Genomic DNA, 10270 nt, shown 5'->3' with positions numbered 1-10270 from the left:
ACACATGCAGCCACAGCCTCCACCTGCAGAATCTGACAGAAAGTTGCAGCTTAAACCTCCACCTGTAACCTCAGACAGACACATGCAGTGACAGTCTCCACCTGCAGAATCTGACAGAAAGTTGCATCTTAAACCTCCACCTGTAACCTCTGCCAGATAACTGCAAGAGAAGCCTACACCTGCAGATTCTATCTTAGAATTACAGCCAAACCTCCACAACAGCTTCTGCAAGAACAGTCACATCCTCCACCTGCAAATTCTTGCAGAAAGCTGCAACGAGAGCCTCCACCTACAACTTCAGCCATCCACCACGATTTCCTCTGTCAATCTGCTGCAAATTGAAACAGCAAAAGCCTCCACCTGTAACTTCAGACAGACACCTGCAGCCACAGCCTCCACCTGTAACCTCAGACAGACACCTGCAGCCACAGCCTCCACCTGTAACATCTGCCAAAAAACATGCAGCCACAGCCTCCACCTTCAGAATCAGACAGAAAGTTGCAGCTTAAATCTCCACCTGTAACTTCTGCCAAAAAACATGCAGCCACAGCCTCCACCTGCAGAATCAGACAGAAAGTTACAGCTTAAACCTCCACCTATAACTTCTGCCCGACACATGCAGCCATAGCCTCCATCTACAGAATCTGACAAAAAGTTGCAGCTTAAACCTCCACCTGTAACTTCTGCCCGACACATGCAGCCATAGCCTCCATCTACAGAATCTGACAAAAAGTTGCAGCTTAAACCTCCACCTGTAACTTCTGCCAGACACATGCAGCCACAGCCTCCACCTGCAGAATCTGACAGAACGTTGCAGCAAAAGCCTCCACCTGTAACCTCTGCCAGACACATGCAGTGACAGTCTCCATCTGCAGAATCTGACAGAAAGTTGCATCTTAAACCTCCACCTGCCAGACATATGCAGCCACAGCCTCCACCTGCAGAATCTGCCAGAAAGTTGCAGCTTAAACCTCCACCTGTAACCTCTGCCAGACACATGCAGCCACAGCCTCCACCTGCAGAATCTGACAGAAAGTTGCAGCAAAAGCCTCCACCTGTAACCTCTGCCAGACACATGCAGTGACAGTCTCCACCTGCAGAATCTGACAGAAAGTTGCATCTTAAACCTCCACCTGCCAGACATATGCAGCCACAGCCTCCACCTGCAGAATCTGCCAGAAGGTTGCAGCTTAAACCTCCACCTGTAACTTCTGCCAGACACATGCAGCCACAGCCTCCACCTGCAGAATTTACCACAGAACTGCAGCCAAAACTCCAGCAACCTACACCTCTTCCTCCAGTCAGCCCATAGCTCACCTACAATCCCTACCAGCATCCTGCACCTCTGCCTCCCCTCAGAGATCATGGCAGCATCATCCTGAGCACCCACCTCTGCCTCCGATAGCTAGGTGAAAACTTCACCTGCAACCCCTGGCATCCTCCCCTTGTAGGTAAGTACAGTTCCATTCCTGTCTTCCTGCCTACATTAGGCCCGTTTTACTCTAGCAGCCTCTGCCTGCAGCCTGCAACCCCTTTCATTCACTTCTCCATTCTGCCAGGTAGCTGCAAACAACAGTTCCTGTCCCGAGACACGACGTCAGCCGCCATCCATCAACTCCAGCACCAGCCTAAAACTCTAGCTCCTGCTAGATGTGCTATGCCTCCCCTTCAACCTCCAGACTTTTAAACATGTTTTGATTTTTTATTTATTTATTTATTTATTTATTTTCTTTTATTTATGCTGTGTGAGCTGTGCTTGTTCTATTAACCATTTCCTGTTGGTTAATAAATCCCTTTCTGCTGCTGTCAGATGAGTCATGAGTACATCATATATGATAAGTGTATTAGTATATAAGAAATACCTTAAAGGTCCCCTATTCTGCTCATTTTCAGGTTCATACTTGTATTTGGAGGTCCTCCTAAAAACAGGTTTACATGGTTTAATGTTTAGAAAACACATTATTTGATGTGCACGATGCAGTGTGTAGGATTTAATTTAATCTTGTAGTAAAGTTGCAGATTGCAACCATGGTTTATGGTGATTATACATTACTGAGAACATGATTATTAATTATATTACATTTCATTCTCAATAGACCTCTCAAATCCTGCATACTAAACCTTTAATATTTGAGATTCTTATGAATTTATATAATTTTGAACTTTTTGCCAGCAGAGATAACTCATCATCTAACTGTCTTATCTAATTGCCTATTAATACTCATGTGTCTGGAGGAATCATGGGAAAGTTTGATTTTAGACTTCTGTAATGTAAAGTACCTTAGAAATGGCCACATGATGGCGCTGCATGCACTGAACTAATGACTGGTTCCTTGTTCGTGGCCTAACAGACAAAAAAAAGAAACAGGACCAATGCATGACCATGGAATTGCTTGTCAATAAAACTGAAGAAATAATAATAACAATAATAATAAGAAGAAGAGAAATCAACAGTGATATTGTGCATTCATTATCGTCTTTACACAGTGTGTTCAGGGAGCAGTCTTATAGACAGGCTCATTAAAACACAGGATGGCATTTGCTGTGTGAAATAGTGCCTCTGTCAATTTCCCATGAAGGTTATTATAGCAATTGATACAAGGTAACATATTTTCATGGGCATTTCATCGTTAAGTGTCTATTAAACACAGGTGTATTCACATCTGTCTTCAAATGTGGAAGATCATCTGTGACTGTCAGCTGATCCACACAACTTAAACTAATGTGTGCAGTCTCTCTGTTTTCCCTGAGCTGTATTCACTCTCATTACTGACCTTACCTCTTTATACCTTTAAGACTTCACAGATGACCTGACACAGCTCATCTCATTGCATGATAAGGCCACACGATGGCATCACCCCTCCCCTTTTAGTCTCAAACAAGATGAAGTCATTCTAAGGTGTTCTGCAAACGTATGTCTTGCATTTTGCTGCACCACATTACACGCAGTATAATAACTGTGGGGATTTGGGTCAGTTCTTGCTCAAGACACCTTCAGCATTGATGGACACATTACAACTACTGCAGCAATAAAGCTTTGCAGTTGTGTAACAAATATCCTTGCCACTATTTTTGGTGCCATCACGGACACCCACTGAACCAAAGGCTCTAAATATACAGCTAGAGTCAAAATAAGAACAAGTTCCATGAACCACAGGATTCTCCACATCATAAAATACATATCCTCACAAATGTCAAATGCAACCACACAATCTAATGTGAACAGATGTTCAGCTTTCAATTAAATATCTATATTAAATATTAGTACCAATTAGTTCAACTGTCAATCAACTGTCACTTGTGGAGGTTTTGTGTGTGAGTGTATTCACCATTAGTGGTGACAACAGTGTCACCATACATGTTGGTCATCAAGTCAGTAGGATCCTTCACAAATAAGTGGGATTTCTCAGAAACACACAACGTAAACTTCATCACAAACGTACACATACAGCATACAGGACATGGCAGAGTTTCATTCTGTGTATGAGTGCTGCAAACAAAGCAGGTGAGCAGGAGGGAAAGAGACACTGAGGATGCTTCACTGGAGGTGCGACAGTTATCCAGTCAGTCACACGTTAAATAAACCCTCTAAATAACCTTCACCATCACTTCACAATGTCACAAAACAAACAATAAAGTCAAACACGGAAACATTTGTAATATATCTAAGCAACTGCAGTGTCTCATCACACCATGACACCTTTAAGGAAGTATTGAATGTCTGACATTCATAACAAGTCAGGCTGTTTATCTGTTTTGTCATTATGTCTCACGTGTGTATGTTTTACATCTCAATACAACATCCTTCTTTAAAGTCTCTAAAGACAATATCTATATAATTCTCCTATATCTTGTACTTTACTGTGAGTGTAAGAGAACTTTATTGAAATCCATTTTATGTATTAGCACATTTAATCCCCCTCCCTTTTCCCTTTTTATATTTGGAAATGATTTTCTGTAGCTCTCAGTAGCTCCCTACCCCCCCTCCAGCAGCATCACGAGTCTCTCTCATGACAGATCAGACTAATCTCGGGGTGAATTTCACTCCTTATGGAGGAAAATGTTCATTTTGTGCCTTTGAGTGAGAGGAAAGTCATTATTAAGACTCGTTATCTTGAGGCAAAGGAGAAAAGGTCACTGCCAGCTCATTAGAAACCATTGATTTCCCTTTAAATCAGTGACTATAACCAGTGAAGGCACCAACAATCCCATCAACCATCATATAGATGCAGACTATAAATATAAATGTGTAAAGTCATTGTAAGAATATTATTGACCACCTGGTTTCAACACAACACATTTGCACTGAACTTTGAGATGGTGGTGCTCACCTGTGGCACACACACACGCACACGCACACACACACCATACCACACCACACCACACCACACAGCAGCTCTCTCATCCCCTGCACGGAGCAGATGAAGGCGGTCGGTCTGTTCAGCAGGCGGCACTGGAACACTCTTCCCCGGTGCTTCTCGATCCGCTGCCGGCAGAAGCTCACCGGGTCCCGGTAAAACTCCAGCGACTTGTCCCCGAGCACCGACACTCCCGCGTTTCCTGCTAGTTTAGACATTCGGGGCCGACGGTGAAGCGACGACTTTTTATTATTTCTATTTTGATTCTCCTCCGAGTTGAAAGGTGGATGCAGCCAGGACTGGTGCTACATCGCCTCCCAGGTGGGCCCCTAGGTGTTTGGGACACAAGTTTTTCTTTTCTGGATTATGGGTTGTGCTTCTCCATCCTATAAAGAGTCAATACTCCAATCAGCAGTTCACTAATTCTGATTGATTTTATTCAATTATTTGATTTGATATTGTGGGGAATTTTAATACTACTTTTAATACTACTTTTAATCACTAGATGCTGGATGAAGGTCTTGATGCCAAGAGGCTGGGACCAGCCTGTGCACCAACAAGGGAGGGCTGAGTCTAAACCATGGTCTCCCCCACCTAGTCAAAACAAATCACAATTCTATCCACAATATCTGAATGTACAAATTGATGCCTCACACAGAGCCTGGGGCTCACTCTGCTATCTGTTGGCTACAGACTAACAGCTTGCTGACTGTGGTTTTCCGAGAACAGACTGAGTCCATGGCCATGCTTAAGTTTTATTCTTACACATATTAAAACACCTTAAATGAGAGAAGTTGCCTGTTTTCTTTCGGAAAAAAACAACACTTCATCTGCAGAGAGGATAATTGGGGCCGATCTGCCCTCCATCCAGGACTTGTACCTGTCCAGGGTCAGGAGGAGGGCAGGTAACATCTCTGCAGACCCCTCACACTCCGCACATAAACTCTTCAAACTCCTCCCGTCTGGTAGGCGCTACAGATCACTGTACACCCAAACCACCAGACACAGAGACAGTTTCTTCCTCCAGGCCGTCACCCTGATGAACTCGCACTAGCCTCAGAGTCTCAGGATCCACTGTGCAATAGTTCCACACTCCTGCACATTTGCAACATTTTTGCACTGCAATTCTGCACTACACCTACCTCTATTGTACATACTGTTGTTAAAGAGTTCTATACTGTTTATATTGTCCTGTTCTTTTCCTGTTGTTGTAGTTTATTTCTATTTTTCTCCTCACTGTACATAGAGAGTCAAGTTTCACTGAGTCAAATTCCTTGTTTGCCTGTTCAAACTTGGCCAATAAAGTTGATTCTAATTCTCATTACAGATGATGACTGAGGCATTATGATTCTCTTTTCTCTGTCTGTCTTCCATCTATCCCATTCTTAGGAATGCAACGGCTGACATTGTCCATGATGTCCTGCAGCTTGCACTGTGTGCGTCCCTCCACCACCATCCCCAGTGAATCCAGACTTGTATCCAGCTCTGAGCCAGCCTTATTAACCAGCTTGACCAGCCGCCTGGTGTTCTCAGCTGGTGAGTGTGAGCGTGAGTGGTTGTCTGTGTCTATGTATTGACCCTGTGATTGACTGTTGAGGAGTCCAGGGTTTTACCCCACCTCTCGCCCAATGTCAACTGGGAGCTCTCCCTCGACCCTTAAGGATAAGCGCTATAGATGGATGGGTGAGTAGGATATGTAAATGTAAAATACTCCAGAGATCGGGCTGTTGGTGTTTGGTGAAATTGGCTGCTTGAGGAAGCCCAGAGGCAGTGATGTTAACACCATAACAACATCTCTCTAAGCAGTTTGAATATAAACTCAACTGTGTAACATTCATGAAGAGAGGAAGAGACTGTTGTGTTACACCATCAGTTTTAGCTTGGTGCATGCAATAAGCTGACAACTTAGTGTACAACTACTGTCAATTTTCTTTCATACACAACTTCCTCACCCTACCCTATCATGACTAGCCATAGAGGTAGGAAGACACTCATTGAGCAGTTGAAATACTCAAAACAAGAGAGGGGATGTAGCTCAGTGGTAGAGCGTGTGCTTTGCATGTACAAGGTCCTGGGTTCAATCCCCAGCATCTCCAACAAGTTAATGTTTAGCACAAAAAGCCCTTACACCACAGTTGTGCTGTGTGTCATTAAATCAAAATGGTATCTGTCTGCCAATCCATATGTCCGTCCCTCCATCCAGCCATACATCCACCTATCCAGTCCTCATTACAGATGATGACTGAGGTATTATGATTCTCTTTTCTCTGTCTGTCTTCCATCTATCCCATTCTTAGGAATGCAACGGCTGACATTGTCCATGATGTCCTGCAGCTTGCACTGTGTGCGTCCCTCCACCACCATCCCCAGTGAATCCAGACTTGTATCCAGCTCTGAGCCAGCCTTATTAACCAGCTTCTCCAGCCGCCTGCTGTTCTCAGCTGGTGAGTGTGAGCGTGAGTGGTTGTCTGTGTCTATGTATTGACCCTGTGATTGACTGTTGAGGAGTCCAGGGTTTTACCCCACCTCTTGCCCAATGTCAACTGGGAGCTCTCCCTCGACCCTTAAGGATAAGCGCTATCCAGAGATTGGGCCCTTGGTGCCTGATGAGACTTTTCACAAAAGGTCCTTTGATGTGTCATCACTTTGACAAGTCATGTTCCGGAATGTTGGATAAGCCTTTGATGCAGGCAAGTCTCTGCTCAGAGTGTGCCCAGACAACTCAAGTGGGAAAGGAGCAAACATGAAGCAAACAGGTTTTGATCAAAGTCACTGATTCCCAAATACTTTGTACGTTTCAAACGGTAAGCTGATAATTTCAATCGATCCTTTTGTTTATCTGTTCATCTATTGGTCTGTCCACCCGTGAGTCCAATTGTACTGAATGAGGTTTCTCAGGAACGCATTCATTTTCATGATTCAAATTCTGCACAAACCTTTCCATTTGGACTGAACAATGGCAGCCGTTGTGGGAGTCATTATGTCTTTGGGTTGTTTGCCAATCCGCATGTCCGTCCCTCCATCCAGCCATACATCCACCTATCCAGTCCTCATTACCCCTGTGATTGACTGTTGAGGAATCCAGGGTTTTACCCCACCTCTTGCCCAATGTCAACTGGGATTGGTTCCAGCTCCCCCATGAACCTTAAGGATGAGCACTATAGATGGATGGATGAGTGGGGTATGAAAATGTAAAATATTCCAGGGATTGGGCCCCGGGTGGCTGCTTAAACTGGTTGCTCGAGGAAGGAGCAGCAGTTTACCCCGAGGCAGTGACCATATCACCATCTCTCTAAACAGTTTCAACACCAACTGAACATCATGACCTTCATGAAGAGAGGAAGAGACTGTTGTGTTAGACAATTGATCTCTTTAGCTTGGTGAACCTAATACACTGACAATTTAGTGAATAATTACTGTCAATTTTCTATCATAATATACAGAACTTACCCTATCCTATCATCAGTATCCATAGAGGTACTAAGGCACTCATTGGCCAGTTGAAATACCACTGAGGTTCTGGGGTCCTGGGTTCAATCCCCAGCATCTCCAACATCTTTAGTCTTTACACCACACTGTAATCCTGTAACAGTATTACATATAGTGGGTTCATATGCGGTAGTCTATATCATAACTTCAGCCATGTGTCCTTATCTGTGTGCTGACCATATCCTTCATTGCTGAATTCAACATATCTTCTAATGGCTACTTTCAGCAGAATAACAAGCCATGTGACAAAGCTGCTTATGTATATTTAGGGCCCGAGCACCAAGCGCTGCGAGGACCCTATTGAAATGTGAGGAAATGCATCCGAAATTAAAGCTGCAAGCAGCGTTGAAGGGCCCTCGCACCTTTGTGCATGTCGGGCAATGTCATGCAAATCAAATGATGATTGGCACAAAAGTCTTACTTCCTGTTGTCACTAGGTGGCGCAATGACTGTGGTAGCTAACTGGCATGTAGATGTCTTCAGGCCGGGACTCTTATTAATCATGACAAGTTTGGAACAGATTGGATAATGTACACTGAAGATACAACAATTTCCTGTTTCATGGCGAACACGGTGTCGCCACAGTGACAGTGTTTGACAAAACCTCAAAAGCTTCATAAGTGAGCATCATCCACGTCTTGGGAATGTTTGGACCAAATTTGAAGTGGCTGTAACTAACCTGCTGAGAGAGAGACGTCTGAGAATAAAACATGCACTTCCTCCCTCCACTATGCACATGTCTTCAGAGCCGGACAGTCGTCAAACAGTAGAAATGTGGTGAAGATAGGACCTTGCAGAGTGGAGTTACTGCACTTGTAATGCTCACGGCGAAGGAACATTTTCGATGGAAATTGGTCGCGCCACCAAGGCAACAGCTTTTGATGAAAACTCACGGTTTTCACTACGGACCAACACAGTTCAAAGTCAGCAATTTAAAGCAGTCATTCCTGGCAGGGGTATTAAAGACTGAACACTAGTTAGCAAGCAAAGAGGTTGAAATGGGCAACTAAAAGTGGCTGGCATAGTCAAATAATGAAATAGCTCAAAGTAGTGGATAAACAGTCTGAAGTCATTTGCATGTGGATATAATCTAACTGTGTCGTTTCTTTTCAAACTGCCAGATTTCTTCACAGAGCCGTGGCACAGGGCAGACGGGCTCTGGCTCATGTGCTTGCTGCAAAAATGGCCAGATGAGGCTCCCTGGACATAAAAGAGCACAACGGGCAGGTCCACACACTTCACATTGTTTTTATTTATCCCAAATGAACAGTGCTAACACATGATTAATAATTGCACATATGCAATAACAGTATATACATTCCAGCAAGAATACAATTATTTTTGATTGGTTGACTAGGTGGGGAGTAGCCGTGGATTTATGCTTGGCCCTCCCTTCGTTGGTGCACAGGCTGGTCCCAGCCTCTTGGCATCACGACCTTCATCCAGCAGCTGTACCTGTAACAAAGTATCCTCCTTGGTGACCTTTCCCTATCGTGTGTGTGCTTCTTACAATGGAGTCTTTCTGAGAGCATCCCTCCCCTGCAGTTATCTCATCCTGCTGTTCCAGTAACGGCCTCCCACCAGCCTCGTCCTTGGAGCTCCCAGTACTGGGTGTGAAATGTAGTTTATGAGGTGTGTAGTAGTGCATGTAAGCGTGCTTGTGCTTTCTTGCCATAAACATCCCACTTAATCATCATGTGTCTGGCCCTTCAGAACCTGGGGCCAGTGCTTGTTCCCCTCTATCAACTTTGGGGTATGGCTCTTCCCTGTGGTGGTGCATTGCATTACTATGTCTCTCCCTGCAGATTAAAAACAGTGCATACATTGTCAGTAAGAACTGAACTTCCAGTGTTAGCAACACAAATGGTTCTAATGGTTGATTATATAGTGTTATTAGTTCACTCACAGGTCACTTGGTTAGTTCAAATAAAGGTTATACAGTTTACTATTAATATAATGTTAGTCATACAGTTATTATTGCTAATTCAAATCCAGTGTTGGGTAATTAGTTTTACATATAGTGTTGTTAGTACAAGTTTAAGGCACACAGTATTATATATTTGGCCTTTTTATAAGTAGTGATTAAAAGTAGTATTAAAAGTAGTATTAAAATTCCCCACAATATCAAATCAAATAATTGAATAAAATCAATCAGAATTAGTGAACTGCTGATTGGAGTATTGACTCTTTATAGGATGGAGAAGCACAACCCATGATCCAGAAAAGAAAAACTTGTGTCCCAAACACCTAGGGGCCCACCTGGGAGGCGATGTAGCACCAGTCCTGGCTGCATCCACCTTTCAACTCGGAGGAGAATCAAAATAGAAATAATAAAAAGTAGTCGCTTCACCGTCGGCCCCGAATGTCTAAACTAGCAGGAAACGCGGGAGTGTCGGTGCTCGGGGACAAGTCGCTGGAGTTTT

The 10270-nt window shown here is 43.8% G+C and overlaps 1 non-coding gene across 1 annotated transcript; it reads left to right on the top strand.

Moving 5' to 3' along the window:
* The first annotated feature begins 6382 nt into the window (after positions 1 to 6382).
* trnaa-ugc (transfer RNA alanine (anticodon UGC)) lies at positions 6383 to 6454 on the top strand. Its single transcript has one exon. It is a non-coding gene; the product is annotated as a tRNA-Ala (tRNA).
* Positions 6455 to 10270: the final 3816 nt, after the last annotated feature.

The sequence above is a fragment of the Pempheris klunzingeri genome, chromosome 10, assembly GCF_042242105.1.
Source record: "Pempheris klunzingeri isolate RE-2024b chromosome 10, fPemKlu1.hap1, whole genome shotgun sequence".
NCBI classification, from domain to species: domain Eukaryota; kingdom Metazoa; phylum Chordata; class Actinopteri; order Acropomatiformes; family Pempheridae; genus Pempheris; species Pempheris klunzingeri.
The sequence above is the reverse complement of the archived record's forward strand: the minus strand, read 5'-3'. Positions and strand labels throughout refer to the sequence as shown.